The 15858-nt window shown below is 36.6% G+C and overlaps 1 protein-coding gene across 7 annotated transcripts in view; it reads left to right on the top strand.

The window, feature by feature from the left end:
• Positions 1-15858, top strand: part of prdm16 (PR domain containing 16) — a 254827-nt gene that overhangs the window by 136704 nt on the left and 102265 nt on the right. The gene's annotated exons all lie outside the window — the stretch shown is intronic.

Raw genomic sequence — 15858 nt, forward strand, 5'->3', positions numbered from 1 at the left:
AAACAATGTTTACTTATGGTCCACAAGACAAAACATTTCTTCAGTTTTCCAGCATCTTTTGCGTATTTGAACCATTTCCAGCAGTGACTGTATGATTTTGAGATCCATCTTTTCACACTGAGGACAATTGAGGGACTCAAAGAACTATTAAAAAATGTTCAAACATTCACTGATGCTCCAGAAGGAAACACGATGCATTAAGAGCCGGGGGGTGAAAACCTTTTGAATTTGAAGATCAAGGAATATTGTACTTATTTTGTCTGCTGGCAAACATTTAAGTGTTTCCTCTTGCTTCCGAAGGGCAGTACTAAATGAAAAGATATTTAAACAAAATAAGAAAAAATTTGCCATCTTTATCCTGTTAAAAAGTTTTCACCCCGTGTTTCTTTCTGGAGCATCAGTGAATGTTTGAACATTTTTTAATAGTTGTGTTTGAGTCCCTCAGTTGTCCTCAGTGTGAAAAGACGGATCTCAAAATCATACAGTCACTGCTGGAAATGATTCAAATATGCAAAAAAATACTGGAATATTGGGCAGTTTAACTGTTCAGGACAAACAAGGGCCTCATATGAACAACCATCACAAAACAAAAAAGCAGTCGTAGATCATCCAGGTAACCACACACAGTATTAAGAATTAAGGGTTCACAAACTTTTGAGCGGGTGGTTTTTATAAATTCAGCTATTTTTTTGTCTTTTGAATTATATGTAAACATTTTTTGTGTAAAATATCTTTCTCAGGACAATACTAAACAAAAATAACATGCATATTGTATGATCCCTCTTATTTTGTTAAAATTAGTCTCATTTTCACAGATTCTGCAAGGGGTTCACAAACTTTCAAGCAGCACTGTATATCTATATTTGTATCTACGGACTAGATCTGTTATGCTGCTGCAGGAGTGAAATGCTACTGCCATAACATGCACATAAATACAGTGAATAGAATGTGAGCTGCCTGCAAGGAAAGTAGGGAGAACCCTTTAGCAGATCTAGACAGGTGGTGCTGGGGAAGGTGGAGGGCTAGGGAAATTCCCTTGGTGCACTGGTTAAGCTTGTTACATAGATAGAACCAACAAGTTGACTGGCCAAAGTGGCTTTAAGAGAACCAGTCAGCTAAGAGTTTCGTGACTGAACTATGAATATATTTATTTTTGCCTTCAGTTCATATATATATATATATATATATATATATATATATATATATATATATATATATATATATATATATATATATATATATATATATATATATATATATATATATATACCAGTTCAAAAGTTTGGAAACATTACTGTTTTTAATGTTTTTGAACAAAGTCTCTTATGCTCATTAAGGCTGCATTTATTTCATAATAAATACAGAAAAAAAAATAATAATGTGAAATATTATTACAATTTAAAATGTCTATTTTAATATACTTTAAAATATAATTTATTTCTGTGATGCAAAGCTGAATTTTCAGCATCATTACTCCAGTCTTTAGTGACTCATGATCCTTCAGAAATCATTCTAATATGCTGATATATTATCAATGTTGCGAACAGTTGTGTTGCTTAATATTTTTTTGGAACCTGTGATATTTTTTCAGGATTCATTGATGGATAAATGGTTAAAAAGAACAGCATTTATTCAAAATATATATTTTTTCAAATAATATAAATCTTTACTATAATGTTTTATACATTTTAATAAAAGCACAACTGTTTCCAACATTGATAATAAATCAGCATATTACAATGATTTCTGAAGGATCATGTGACACTGAAGACTGGAGTAATGATGCTGAAACTTCAGCTTTGATCACAGGAATAAATTATATTTTGAAGTATATTAAAATAGAAAACCATAATTATATAGTGTAATAATATTCCCAATATTATTATTATTATTTTTTTTTTTTTCTGTATTTATTATGAAATAAATGCAGCATTAATGAGCATAAGATATTTCATACAAAAACATTTAAAATAGTAATGTTTCCAAATTTTTGACTGGTAGTGTTTTTCTTTCTTTCTTGCGGTACATCTTGATTTCAGTATGTTTGATTCATGTTTAATGAACTTTTTCTTTTGAACTGTTTTTTATTATTATTATTCACACAAACCAATTTGCAGAGAGTTTGTGAAACAATCAGTTTAACTGCACTTTAAACAATGCAATATTTGACACTATATAACTTAAATATTACTGTACAGGGACCTCCAGTAGTAATATAGAGTGATAATTTTACAAAGCATTTCCACTGTCCAAATGAACTGATTCACTAAACTAACGAGACCTCTCAACAAAATTGTGTTGCACATCAAAGTCTTTCAGAACTAAGAATGTGATCTTTTATTCACTAAGTTGAGTCACCAGAAGAACTCATCAGACATGATCCAAGCATCTTTATTAATATCATAAATTATGCATGAGGCGTTATGAATAACTGCATCACTCATCATCTACCCAAATAGACTAAATGCACTGTCACACGTCTGAATACGTCTAAATGAGCCAGCAAATAAGAGCCAATATTTGTGTTTATGTGTGTGTGAGTTCAAATATGTGGCCAATATTTGTGTGTGTGTGTGTGTGTGTGTGTGTGCATGTGTGTGAGGGCAGAACCAGCCCTGAGGTTATGTAATGAAAGCATCTGTGCCAGATAATCTATAACATCATCCATCTATTTTTCTCACATCCTACCCTGTCTCTGAGATGCATCTGCTCAGACATAAAAAACACTGTTATTATGAGAGCTGAAAGATTTATTAAGTCAAATCCCAGCAGATAGACCAAAAGAGAAAAGAGCTTCTTTTATTTATTTATCTTTTGCTTTTAACCAGTTATCCCTCCTTCACAACACAAACACTCTGAAACAGAGATGCCTATCTGAGTCTATCTGTCCAGTGCCCACACACACACAAACACACACACACATACACACACACACGTTCCTGAGCCTTGATTTGAGCTCTTTTTGATGTAATCCACCACACTTTGTCCCAAAAGTGCATGTAAGCGTGAGTGTGTCTGAGACACGTAAGCTTACAGTGAACTGACAATGATAGTACACAGAGACATAGATTAATTATAGAAAATCAATGTGTTGTAATTGTATTTGAAACAGATCGCCTCCGGCATTGTGCCTGCGTGTCTGGCTGGATATTAAAACATTTCGCTTTGTAAATGTAGCTAAAACAGGCGGCTGATGTTTTAATGGGAAAGAGATTAATGGCTCTTTTGACAAGCTCTCTGAGACGCTATCAGTGCTTTTGTGGCCCCTGCTGTGACGGATCTCTCATAGACTTTAAAAAATGCCCAGTGTTATTTTAACTTGCACTGTTTTTATCGACTAATGATTATGGTCTGATAGTACAATCACAAGACAATTTTTGTCAGTGTGTGTGTATATATATATATATATATATATATATATTTATATATTTGTGTGTGTGTGTATATACCTTTATGGTCAACTACATATTGTACCTTAATCGCTAGCATTCAATAATGTAATACACTGCACCACATTTCATGAAAATGTGAAAGGAGAGTTGCTGTACCCGTTAACATCAGCACAAGGAGGTCTGTCTGCAGGGGAAATGATGAATCTCTAATGTTAGCTTAACCGAACCAGGGAAATCCGCTCCTGTAAAAATATCATCTCAAGCAACCCTGTAAATTTAGGGCATTTGATTATGCCTCAAAATACATTATAGGTCACAAGGGGTGTTGTGCAACCCTGAGGCAAGTTGCTTCAAATGTGACGATTGATTGATTATCATGATAATTTGTTTGAAATGATTATCTGGATATAATAATCACCGCCGTTCACCCCCTGCCTCGTGCTGCATTTTCATGCTCTTGTTCCCCCGTATAATGCGCCTCCATCAGAAATGGCCTCTGGTTATGGAGGCGTAGTAACAGGGGCCTCCCGGTCGGGTCCTCAGGGGCTGGGGGGCCCCATTGATGAATGATGACCCAAAGGAGCCTGAAATCAGAGAGAATAAACAGGGGGAAGAAGAGAAGAGGAGAGGGACAGGGAAGGCTGGTAACTATCTGTAGCGGAGGGCAATTATACGCCAGGCCAGGCAGCCCCAGGGGCAGTAGATCGACCTGAAGAATGCAGAGGGGTCCTGACCACCCAATACACTCACTCACACACAAACACATAATCTGAGGCCGGTGGGAAAGGAATTGAAAATCTTTCCTCCTTTTTCATCACATGACGTCGTTTAAAAAGTGTGAAGAAAACTTGACAAGCTAATCATGCATTATTGTACGATCTGAATAACAATCGATGCGATTTCAAAAATTACATTTCGGAACGAGTCCTTCAAAGCACATTAAAAGTTTTACAAGTGTCCCTCTGTATGCTTGTAAACACAAATCTAAGCGATTCGAGCACACCCCCTTGAACGCTTTTAACAGCGCTTTCTAACTGTCACTTTAGGAGCTCATTTGAAGGAAAGTGATTCCACGCCGGAACATGCCTGTTCAATTAAAACGGAAAGCTTTCTCATGCACTCGAGCGCTAGACGGTCTGAAAACACGGGGCAATTGAAGATGTTTAGCCTTTTCTTTCACTACGAGGGGAGGAGGGCTGTGTAGAAATAATATTTGTGGTTTTTAGCATGACTATGAGAAGACTTAATGATAATATCCCTTTTTGCCCCCTGGCTGGGTTACGTTTATTGGCCCTTGACTGACAATCTTTTTTTTCTGTGTGCGCTTGCTGAAGTGGCATATACTGTACAGTATAAAGATACTTTGTTCTTTGAGGAGAACAATCAATTAGGGTGTGTATGATTGTGTACATACTCTTTTATCTGCAATAGCTAATACTCAGCCCATACTGTAGTTGAATGGAAATAAAAATGGACTTTTTTTTCTGAGGGGGATTGGGGGAAGCAAAATTGATCAGTATTTGTATTTCCAAAAACAAAAACAAATTCTTTATCTGTCATCAGAATGCAATAACTATGAAACAACCTTCCAGTTCAGCTGATGTCATTCGTTTCTCACTGAATGATCATTTCACTAAGTAATTACGGAACTTAAATATTTGGAAGAATTAATGTGCATGAATTAAATTGATAGTTCACCCAAAATTTTAAAGTTGGTCATCATTTACTTTGTTCCATTTCCAAACTCAAGACTTTCGTTCGTCTTTGAAACACAAATGATGAGATTAGAGATTTTTGTCCCTCCTTTGAAAGTCCATTCCACCAAAATGTTGATGCTTTAGACAAAAACATTTGGTAACACTTTAAAATAAGTTCTCATTAGTTAATGTTGGTCCTTTAAAAAATATTAACAGATGAACTTTTTGATTTTAATAATGTATTGCTAAATGTTGAAATTAACATTAACTAAGATTAATAAATGCTTTAGATGGTATTTTTCATTGTAATGCTGGGTAAACACCACAAGATAATTGGGCTGATTTTGGGCCGATATCTCCCCTTCCGACAATCCTAGGTAATGTCCCGATTATCTTGATGGTTCTACAGATGATCTTATCAGATTTTCCGGTGGTGTGAGGTTTGTTAAGAGTGACTCTGAATCTGCTCGGAAGAACGTCGGCAAAGTCCCTTTCAAGGAAAGTCTGTTCACTTGGCGGCCATATTTACAGCGCCTCTGGCCTATTTCAGGCATCCAAGACCAAGTCCTTTCTAACTGAATGGGGGAATCTTGAAATCTCAAAAATTGCTTGAAAAAATGTTGTTTCTTATGCTCAAATAGCATTAAAAAAGCTTATTTTTCAGGCTAGACAAGGCAATGCACATGTGCCATCCTACGTGCAAGTCTCAGGTTTCTATGGGAACCGGAGCTTCTAACGGCAGCTGCAGCTCTTTTACGTAGAAGGCGGGACGTATATTCCACCATATTGTGGGTTGCAGTTTCTCCCATTCATAACTAATAGAAGTGAAGCGTCTTTCTATAGTCTTTGACATCAGAGCCGCCCGATCAAGAATTGTAAATATTCAACATGTTGATTTAGTGTGTACCCAGCATTAGTTCATGTTACATTACGTAGTTAACTAATGAAGCCTTATTGTAAAAGTGTATAAAGAAACTGTAAAAGTAATCCATATAAACGAGAACAAACCTCATTGGTTCTTTCACATCAAGCAAGCGCATTTGAGCTTCCGTTTACCATGTTTGATGTGCTCTCTGTATGTGCGTTCATCCGTGTTTATATGTGAATAAAAGACTAATTAATATCTGTTTCTCATAAAAAAGCGATTTTGTTTCTTCAGAAGACTTAAACCGCTCGATTCGTACAGATTTCTTTTATAATGTGTTTATGAACTTTCTGAAGCGTCAAATTTTTGGTGAAATGGACTTTCGATGGAGAGACAGAAGTCTCTCAGATTTCATTAAATATATCTTCAGTTGTGTTTCTGAAGATAAGTGACTGTCTCGTGGGTTTTAGAACAATATGAGAAAAATGACATTTTTGGGTGAACTAAGCCTTTAATATGCAATTTTACATTTTGATTTTAAATATTCCACTATAAGAGCATTACTATACATTGCACTCAATTTTTGTTTGTTCTTCCAAACTTATGAATGAGGTGAAATGATTTTCTCTGGTAATGGACAGAATGACACTGATGCTATCAAAACACTCATTCATGTATCATGAGTCAAACGAATGCAAGCATACAAACATTGTCTTTTGATTTTCAATTTTCAGAGCGCACATACACATGTATGCATGTACATGAAACCACTGAAGTATGTGAAGGTTGTTTGCGAAGGCGGATGCGAGACATTTTTTATCTGGCCTCTTATTCCCAAAGGCATCTCCTGTCATACTATCGCTCCTCTTTGACAAGAACAGAAAACAAATGTCTCTTTCTGCCACATCTGTGGGAATTGTCCTTTCCAGAGCAGAATGCTGTCATTATCCCTGATCTTCCCAGCGTTCACTGAACTAGAGCCTCGGATACAGTGTGAAAAGTAAAATGTGTGTGTGTGAGAGAGCGAGAGGGGTATGAGGGGCAGAAAGAGAGAAAGCGAGAGAGATTGTGAAAGAGAAAGATCAGTGATTGAGGATGGAATGATCCATTGTGGACAGAAGCTGGTCTGTGACGGCACAGCTCCGCTCGGCTGTGCTGGAATTCAAGTGGGAGAAAGTGAAGAGGGATGGAGAGCAAATAGAAGGCTGCTGAATGAGCAGTATATTAACTATTTAAAACGGCATCACTCTATTTTTTCTCTATGATGTCTGAAAGGGAACTTTCCTCAACTGTCTGTGAACAAAGACAGGATAAAGTGGCTTGCTTTGTCTTTACTAAAAGTCCTCTTCTATTTCTCCGAGTGGGTGTTCATTAATTCAGTTGTATGAATGAAGTCTGAGCTGCACTCATATAATAACATGCGACCGGGCTGCGGTTGACATGGAAACCCTTTCTAAAGACGTTATAGGTTCGGGACGGTTGGGGTGCCCATGTGGTAATGGTGGTCTGGGACCCTCTTATACTCTTTACTGGGGATGCATTTGTTTTTCGCCGTCTCAGAGCAGGGACAGCCGTGTCCCCAGGCCCATTTCTGGCCTGGAACTATGTGTGCAGTGGCCCCAAAACTATTTGGACACTAAACTCCTAAAATGTCACAGCATTATATTACGAAATATCAAACCAAGTGGCATTTATTTTAAAGAAAGTTAGCACAAACACAGTTTTCAAGCAAAATAAAAAAGTGTTTTGTTAGGTTTAATGTGATAAAATGATTGGTACTGTTAAAGAAAGTATTGTTACTCTTTGTGGTTGTCAAATGTTAGTGGAAAATTTCCATAGACAAAATGGAAAAAAAAAAAATTACAGTGTAGCAGAGTGAAGTCTATATTTTCTGACTTTTTCTCTTGCTTTTAATTGGCTAATAATTCAAATACACTTCTGAGCCATAACCAATCATTTGTATTCTATAATATTTTCTCCTATATTTTCCTAGGCACAATTTTTTTCTCTTTATCACAGAAAGAGGAAGAAAATATATTTTATAGTTTCTATACTGTAATAAATGCTATGTCAGTTAGCACTGCATTATTCATATTGTTATGATAATACCCCCAGATGACCTAAGAATACACATAAACCATACATCATCACAATCATGTGTTTATTGTCTGTTTCATCAGTCAAAACATTCCTGCTTTTTATAAAGCTATAGCTGGATGCCTTTGTCCTTATAAGGGATTTCCTGGAACGTCAGAAGTTATTACTTCTATTTTGGACTTTTTTCAAAAGACAACGCTTCTCCGGAATTTTCCTAATTTCCTTGTTTTCACTGTTATATGGTAGGGGGCGCAATTATGCATCTTCTGAAAGAGTACAGAATCACAGAAAACAGGTGAAGAAGCAGAAACAAGCGATAGCATATGTAAGCAGGTGCATATGTAAAATAATGCGATCATTAACATTAAACAGCATATAAATCAAAACTGCCTTGACCCAGGATGAGCTACAGGACTGTGCAAGCTTTGGGGGTGTTGGTGGGCTCGATCTACTCCATCTATGTTTTGATCATCGTTGTGAATCCGATCCACATGTAGTCTTTGACAAAAATGTGATTTTCTCAGCTTTTTGTTTAAAGGCAGAGGGTCTGTTCTTTCTTATTGCATGATATATTGCATGTTCAGATATTCATACAACAAACTATTCTGGGGGCCTTGAAACTTTTGTAAAAATGATCAAAAATGCTGGTGCTGGCTGGCAACTTGGCAGGGAAAGAGTTAACAGTAAGAATTTGACCCTAATCTAAAGTGTGACCGAAATATAAATCGTCAATTTTGATTTCATGGTAACTTTAACTCTCATAATGTAATGCTAATACTTATGTTTATTGAGTAATAGAATGAGAAAGAATGAAAAGAAAAGAAAATGATAGCGAGAGGAGCAGGGCAGAGGAATGTCTGAATGCCCAGGCGAGAGACTCCGCCAGCCAGCCACTGTCTGACGCAGAGAAGGTCATGTGAAAGCAAACCACATCATTCCAGGACACACCAAATCTGGACCACTTCATCTAAGCAATAGAAAACAATCAAAAGAAATGGATTTACCAAAGATAGCAGAAGTGAAGAGAATGTTAGACCGGTTAGGAAAATGTTCAGAGCTTCAAATGTTCAAATGCTCAGAAGTTGTTCTCAAATTTTCTCCCTAAATTTTATTGGAGAAATAATATGACAGAAACAAGTGAAATATGTATGAAGCAACTCTGGAAAATAAAGGTTCTTGTTTGGCATCCGTGGTTTCAGTGAAGAACCTTTAACATCCTTTGAACTTTTCCATTCTTTTCTTAAATTATTAAAATGTTCTTCACACTAAGAAAATAACTGTTCTTTTAAGAACTGTTCACTGAAATGTTCGTCGGGGAATCAAAAATGGTTCTTCAGTGGCATTGCTGTGAAAACCCCATTTTGGAACCTTCAGTGCATGTTCCATAGCTTAGGCCTCTTGTCTGACAATATATTTCCTCCATACAGATTTCACTTTATTGATTGATATGTTTTAATGAACTCTCCATAATAGCATGCTTTATTCTTGAGTAGTTTTGAAGTGATTTGGCTCATTGTTTTTGCATTCCAGTGTATTTCTGCACAGGTAGGATGTGTTTTAAAGTTTTGATAGCGTGGAAATGCTGGAACACAAGTTAGCATGTTGACTGAATCTAATGTTTCAGGGCAGCTGAAAATGTTTAACCCATCAGACAGCAGAGTTGCTATCCCTATGACAACTTTAGCCAGTTTCTGATGTCACTCTACTTAGCTGACCCCATTTCTTAGCATTGTTAGTATTAGTTGATAAATGGTGTTTTTGAATCACTCTTATCTCTTTGAATTCTGTTGTCGCTAGCACGCTGAACACTCCACCGTCTCGCAAAATCCCTTTCAAAAGCAGATCGAGCTGAAGTTCACAAACAGCTCGTTTCTCATCCTATTGTGGTGGCTGTCACCTCAGCCCATGGCTGCAGAAAAGAACCCAAATCCCTCGTTTGTTTTGGAGATCATGTGATAAATGCTACGGCGCTAGCGTTCAGGATGGCTGACCTGAGAGTGCACTGCGGAGGCCGGACTGCAGCGCTGATCATGCGCTTCGAGAAATCTTTTGTTTGCCAAAGAATCTTTGAAAGCTTCCTAGTTATATTTGCAAAGAAATAATAATCGTTATGAGGATGTAACAGAGCACTGCTATTGTTTGAAAATGAGGGTTATGATGCTATCGATCTTCTTTTAGTCAACAAGGCTGCAAACAGAGCTGATGAGAATAATAATGAATCAGATGATTCCTTAAAGAAAATGATATTGTGCCGTTTGTATTGGATTTTTTTTTGTAATGCTGAACTATTTAGATCTACAGTAGAGTATGCTTAAGCAATAAGGTAGTATGAAAGGTGTTGCAACCCCTTTAGCATTCATAATTCATAATATTCATAATACAACAAGGTATTGAGTGCCTTGCAACAGTTATAAAACGTTTATTACATAGTAACAATATATATTACATAAATTTGCATTAAAACATTGTTTCATTAAACAAATTAACATTAACATTAACCTCGTAAAGCCTGACATATGAAATTGTCTATTTTCTAAAATCCAAAAGAAAATGTTCCAAAAAAGCCATAAAAGGCTTTTATGGCTCATATACAGTAGTGAGAATAGGGAGCTCACACTTGATTACTTTGATACTCACATTTTACTATATTTTTTCTAAAAAATGATAAATGAATACAGCAAAAAGACATGAAGGTGGTATTTTTAGAATTAGACTAAAAGGCTTTTACTTGCAGCAAAGTTTTGAGGCCTTAGAAGAAATTTGCACATCAAAAGTGATACAGTCTTAATAGGGTTAAGTATCATCCTTCCAGTAGGTTAACAGGTGGGTCTTTATTGGTGCTATGCAGTGATATGCTGGTGAACAGGTGTTGCACATCATCTTTAATACATCATGTATTTTAGCATTTTATAGTGTCAACTTGAAAATTGACCTACCAGAACCATAATTATCTAGTTTATAATTATTAACTATTAATTATACTTTTTCTCTCTATATGTCATATTGTTCAAATGTGACTTTACAGCTTTAAATGGTCGATGACAGGTAAATTATTGGCAGAAATGTGTAATTGTTGTCAGAAGGAGCTGTATGTATTTGTACTGTTTTACATTAGTAGAGTGTATGCAGCGCGGTGTGATGTGTCTGTTTTGTAGGACCGCACACATGAGCAGATAAAGCCCTCTTGAAGCTGAGTGTTGTTCTAGAGGAATCCAGATGTGTGTGGATGTGCGGGTGGAAGCTAACGTGACTCCATCTGTGGCACACATGGGAGAGATTGTGTAGTAGTGGGAACAATTCAGGGTCACTCGCAGCCTGAGCCCTTGATTTTTCACAGGTTCTCTGTTATCAATGAGCCAAGCTATACACACACACACACACACACGATTAAAACCTGTGTGTCACTTAATAGTTAAAATGGTTAGTCAATGTTAAATTATAAATCACAAATTAGCAAGATTTATAATAATAATAAGTTCAAATCAACTCTGAGAGTTTGTTCAATCAAAAACAAACACTTTTGAGAAATTCTTATACAGCCAAAAAAGTTCCTTAAGGTTTTAAAATTAAAGTTACCTCTATAAACCCTACTGTATTACATTTGATTCATAAATCTCTAAGGCCTCTAAATGATCAACATGATCAAACTTAATGATGAATAACCTGTTGTTCACAATCTACTACATGCCTTCTGTCATCTGATAGATAGTATGTTTGTTTTTTCTAGTGTTTTTTTTTTTTTTTTTATCTTTACATAAGAATAACTGATATTGTTAGCAATATTATTAAGATGAACACTAATTGGATTGAAAAAACTTTAATTATCCACAATTTATTTATTTATTTATTTATTTTTTAAGAAATTGAGATTTAGTGGAACAATTTATTCAATAATCATTGTATTGCATTGTATTATGTTTTGCCCCCCACAATAAAAACTACAGAACTTTTATCTTAAACTAACCATTTAAATATTATCTTATTAAGACATATTAATGGAAGATATAGACTGACAACTTATATTTACAGTATATGCTTTTTTGCTTCATTGATTGATTTACATTACAAGCTATCAGAATTCCATCTTACTTTTTGGCCATATAAATAACAGCAACTGCACCAAATGTATTATTTGTTCTCAGTTTGGGTCTCTGAAGTCTTAACAGGATTAATCATTAATTCTTTAATAAGTTTATAGCCAAATGCCAGACACAGTTCCCTTTATGAATTTTATCACATTGATAGCAAAATTTCACTCAATGGAATGGTGCTTTTCACATTTTTAGCTCCTGTTTTCATATGAATTCGCAAAAAAATCCAGTTACTGAACAAAAGCAGCTCTTGTTCAGGGTAATAAAGCAACATAAAAACAAAGGACGTGTGGATGGAATTAGTCAATAAGAACATGGGGAGGTTTAAAGTTCGAGTTCTGCTAAGCTTTCACAATTTGCACCCTTTTTTCAGATATGTTAATAAAACAGGGATTCACCCCCCTCCTCAGCATTTGGGCTTTGAGGGTTTAATCTTTATTATGGAGCATTACCCCACTGCGCGCTCTCTGGTCCCGCCTGGCACCGCAGAGCCGATACACACACACACACACAGACCTCACCCGCTCAAATGAACTGTTAAATAACTCCACCTAATCCTGAGCCCCTGAAACAATAGGTGCTTGGAACATCCATTTTCCGTCCATCAATCAAGCTCTTAGGCTTTGGAGATTTATCATTAATTATACATGAAGAAAGTGGCGGGCATCTCGGGACAATCTTACTTGAATCCCGCAAAGAAGGTTTGAGCATGAGGGAATTGAGAAGGAAAAGATAATCAGAGTCTACATCACCCTCTATCGCCCAGTCTGATTCAGATGAACTGATGCTAACGGTTTGTTTCCATAAGAAAGCTGTTTATTTTATCAAACAGCAGCTATTAAGTCTTTGGCTGTGTCATTGTTTTAAAAGGGTGACTTTTCCAGTTTGATAGTATATAATGTTTTGTATGTAAACATTCTGTCAGATTAACATTGTAATTAAGTGTATCTCAAACTAAATAAAGCTACATTTTAATACATATTAGTTCATAAATAAGATTTCAGGGTGGATTGTAAGAGGATTGACCATGCTCAAGGTTGTGAAACTACAAGGTGCTTCTTAGAAAGAGAAATAACTCAGAAATTTCTACAAATATCCACTATTAATTGATCAGTTTTCACTCTGTTACTGTGTCAACAGAGTTGACATTTAAAGATTGTTTACAATTACTAAATATAACAAAACATACTGTAAAGTTATTAAAAATGAGACATTAACTAAAAGATGATAATGTCAATATGCCTTTTTTCATTATTAAAAGAAGAGTTTATTACTTTACAAAGGAAAAATCACTAGGGTAACGGAGTTGACGCATAGCTTAAAGTCTTTTCAATAATACACAATATTATCTACTCTTTAAAAGAGCGAGAAGAGAATAAAATGTGCATATTTGCTAATCCAGAAGAGGGAAGTGGGGATTAGGCCCAAAAATTCCTTATGAGGAAAGAAATAGAAAGCATATTGATAATATAAAGTAACTTTTTTTTTTCTGATGAGGTTTAGAAACATGTATTAACAAATGTTGGCATCAGCTATGTGCTATTATTCTTGACGCACACGTGAGACCCGTTTTGCGCAATGACCCAGATAAAGAATAGTTCTTTATTTAATGAAATAAAAGCTCCGTTTATGTTGCCTCTAGGATGGAAACATTCATTTATGCAAATGAACAGTTGCACCCTATTTGTTAATTAGGACATAATGATCAGCGCCAGTTACACATTATGGCGTGTGGCGACATAACCTCGTGACTCTCAGGGTGCTAAAGGCCTTCATCACCACAAACACAGATCGTTTAGTGTCACAAACAGCAGGCTTCATTAAATAAACGAATGCGGAGGAACAGGACGGTCTGAATATCCGCAAGTCATTAGGATAATTAAAGAGGAAAAGCAATTGAGTAAACAAGGTTGTTAGGCTGTCACCCCTAATTAAGCCATTAAAGTGAGGAGGGGAGAGAGTGTCGTGTTAATTACTGACTGCTCGTCGAGAGGAGGGTTCGACACTGGAATTATCTGATTGAGAAACAATGATTATCCTAAGCAGGGGGCAGGGATGCTCGGGACCCCTCGGTGCTGTCCTACACAATACGCCGGTCTTGCTCCTTTCAATTCATCCCCAATAATCCCTTCAGTCTGTGAAATAGCCCATTCACATTTTATACAGCTATGATGAAAAGAGAATAAAGACCATGAAGGGTTTTCAGACTCTGTCTGTGACTGCGGTTAAGTCGTGCACCGTGGCATCATGTTCTGGTAAATAAGTATGTATGTGTGTGTGTGTGTGTGTATATATGTATATGATTATAGAATCTCTGAACCTTTCTCTCTTTGTAAAAAAAAAAAAAAAAAAAAAAAAAAATCAAATAATACAGACTGTCTGTACTGGACACAGAACACAAGCAGATGGAAAAAATGCAAATACCCCCTTAATGCAGGCATTATCATATAAAATGTGCTATTACATGATGCGATCCAGAACATTAGTCAGGAAATCACAAAGACCCCGGTGCAATAATTCACAATACTGAGCGATACAGACAAAGCACCGCCATTTATTTTGATCGAAACGCTCCTGCAATTTCATCTGTTTTTATAGTGCAATTTTGTACGCGAGTGTGTAAAGGAGAAATTTTGTATTTTTAGCAAAGGTCTTCGTTTTATAAAAACCTGAAATGAATGTAGCATGCGGTGTTTTTTGTCTCACTAAATTTCTCCATGTATGACAGGATTTTCCACGATTTGACGCACACCCCCACCTAAGTAAAAGTGCCTTAATTTACAAGAAAAGATGATTAGTTGGTAAATTTTCATCTTTGATCACAAAAATGCTTTCTCGGAGTTATCAGCCCCTCGTAAGCTGCTTTACCACCCATTCCCTTTTGTCATTACGCATGATTTGATTTAAGATCTTGCCCATAATGGCAATATCGGCTTGACAAACATGACTTCTTAGCAGGTGATTTGCGTCAAGTATTTTCTGAACCAGCACATAAATGAATTAGCAATAAAATGGACTTAGAGCCCTAATAGCAGGGGTGCCCATTATTGCGGCTCTAATCACTAAAGAGATGCCATTCAATTGCCTCGAGAAGGCGCGTTTTTCGGCGGATTTCATAAAGTAACACGTTTGTAATGGAAGGCGCGCTGCTTGAGCCGAAGCGCGGGAAGCTTTTCTGTACATGTGAGTTTTGATTACCGCTGGCAACAGGCTCTTAGCTCACGCTGGAGGCAGTGGCCGAGCTGAAAGGGTCCCAGCATGCGCACGCTGCCTCTGAAATTACGGCGGCCGAGAAAGTGCTCCTCTGCATTTATAGTGCATTTAATCAGCGGCCGACTTTTTGATAGTCAAACAATAGTTAATTACAGTAGCACCTGCCTGAGAGGTCGGGGTGGATCGTTGTTAATGAGGGCCGTGCAGCGCCTGCATCTTTTCCTGGAATATATAAAACTCCAGGGATGCGCCACATGGCTTCCTCAGCCCGCCACTTCCACGCGTCGCTCACTGTGAGATGATTGACGGCGGAGACGGGGGAGAGAATGGAGAAATGGACTTTGATTCCATCTCTTGTGTTTGGAGAAATTATATATCTTTGCTCTCAACTTCAGAGAGAGAGAGAGTGGGGGTTGAAGGGGAGGACGGCTCGCTTCCTGAAGTTGGTTTAATGTTCATTTTCTCTTTATCTGTAGCCTATTTCCTCAATTTAATAAGTAGGT

The sequence above is a fragment of the Megalobrama amblycephala genome, linkage group LG12, assembly GCF_018812025.1.
Source record: "Megalobrama amblycephala isolate DHTTF-2021 linkage group LG12, ASM1881202v1, whole genome shotgun sequence".
Classification (NCBI taxonomy): Eukaryota; Metazoa; Chordata; class Actinopteri; order Cypriniformes; family Xenocyprididae; genus Megalobrama; species Megalobrama amblycephala.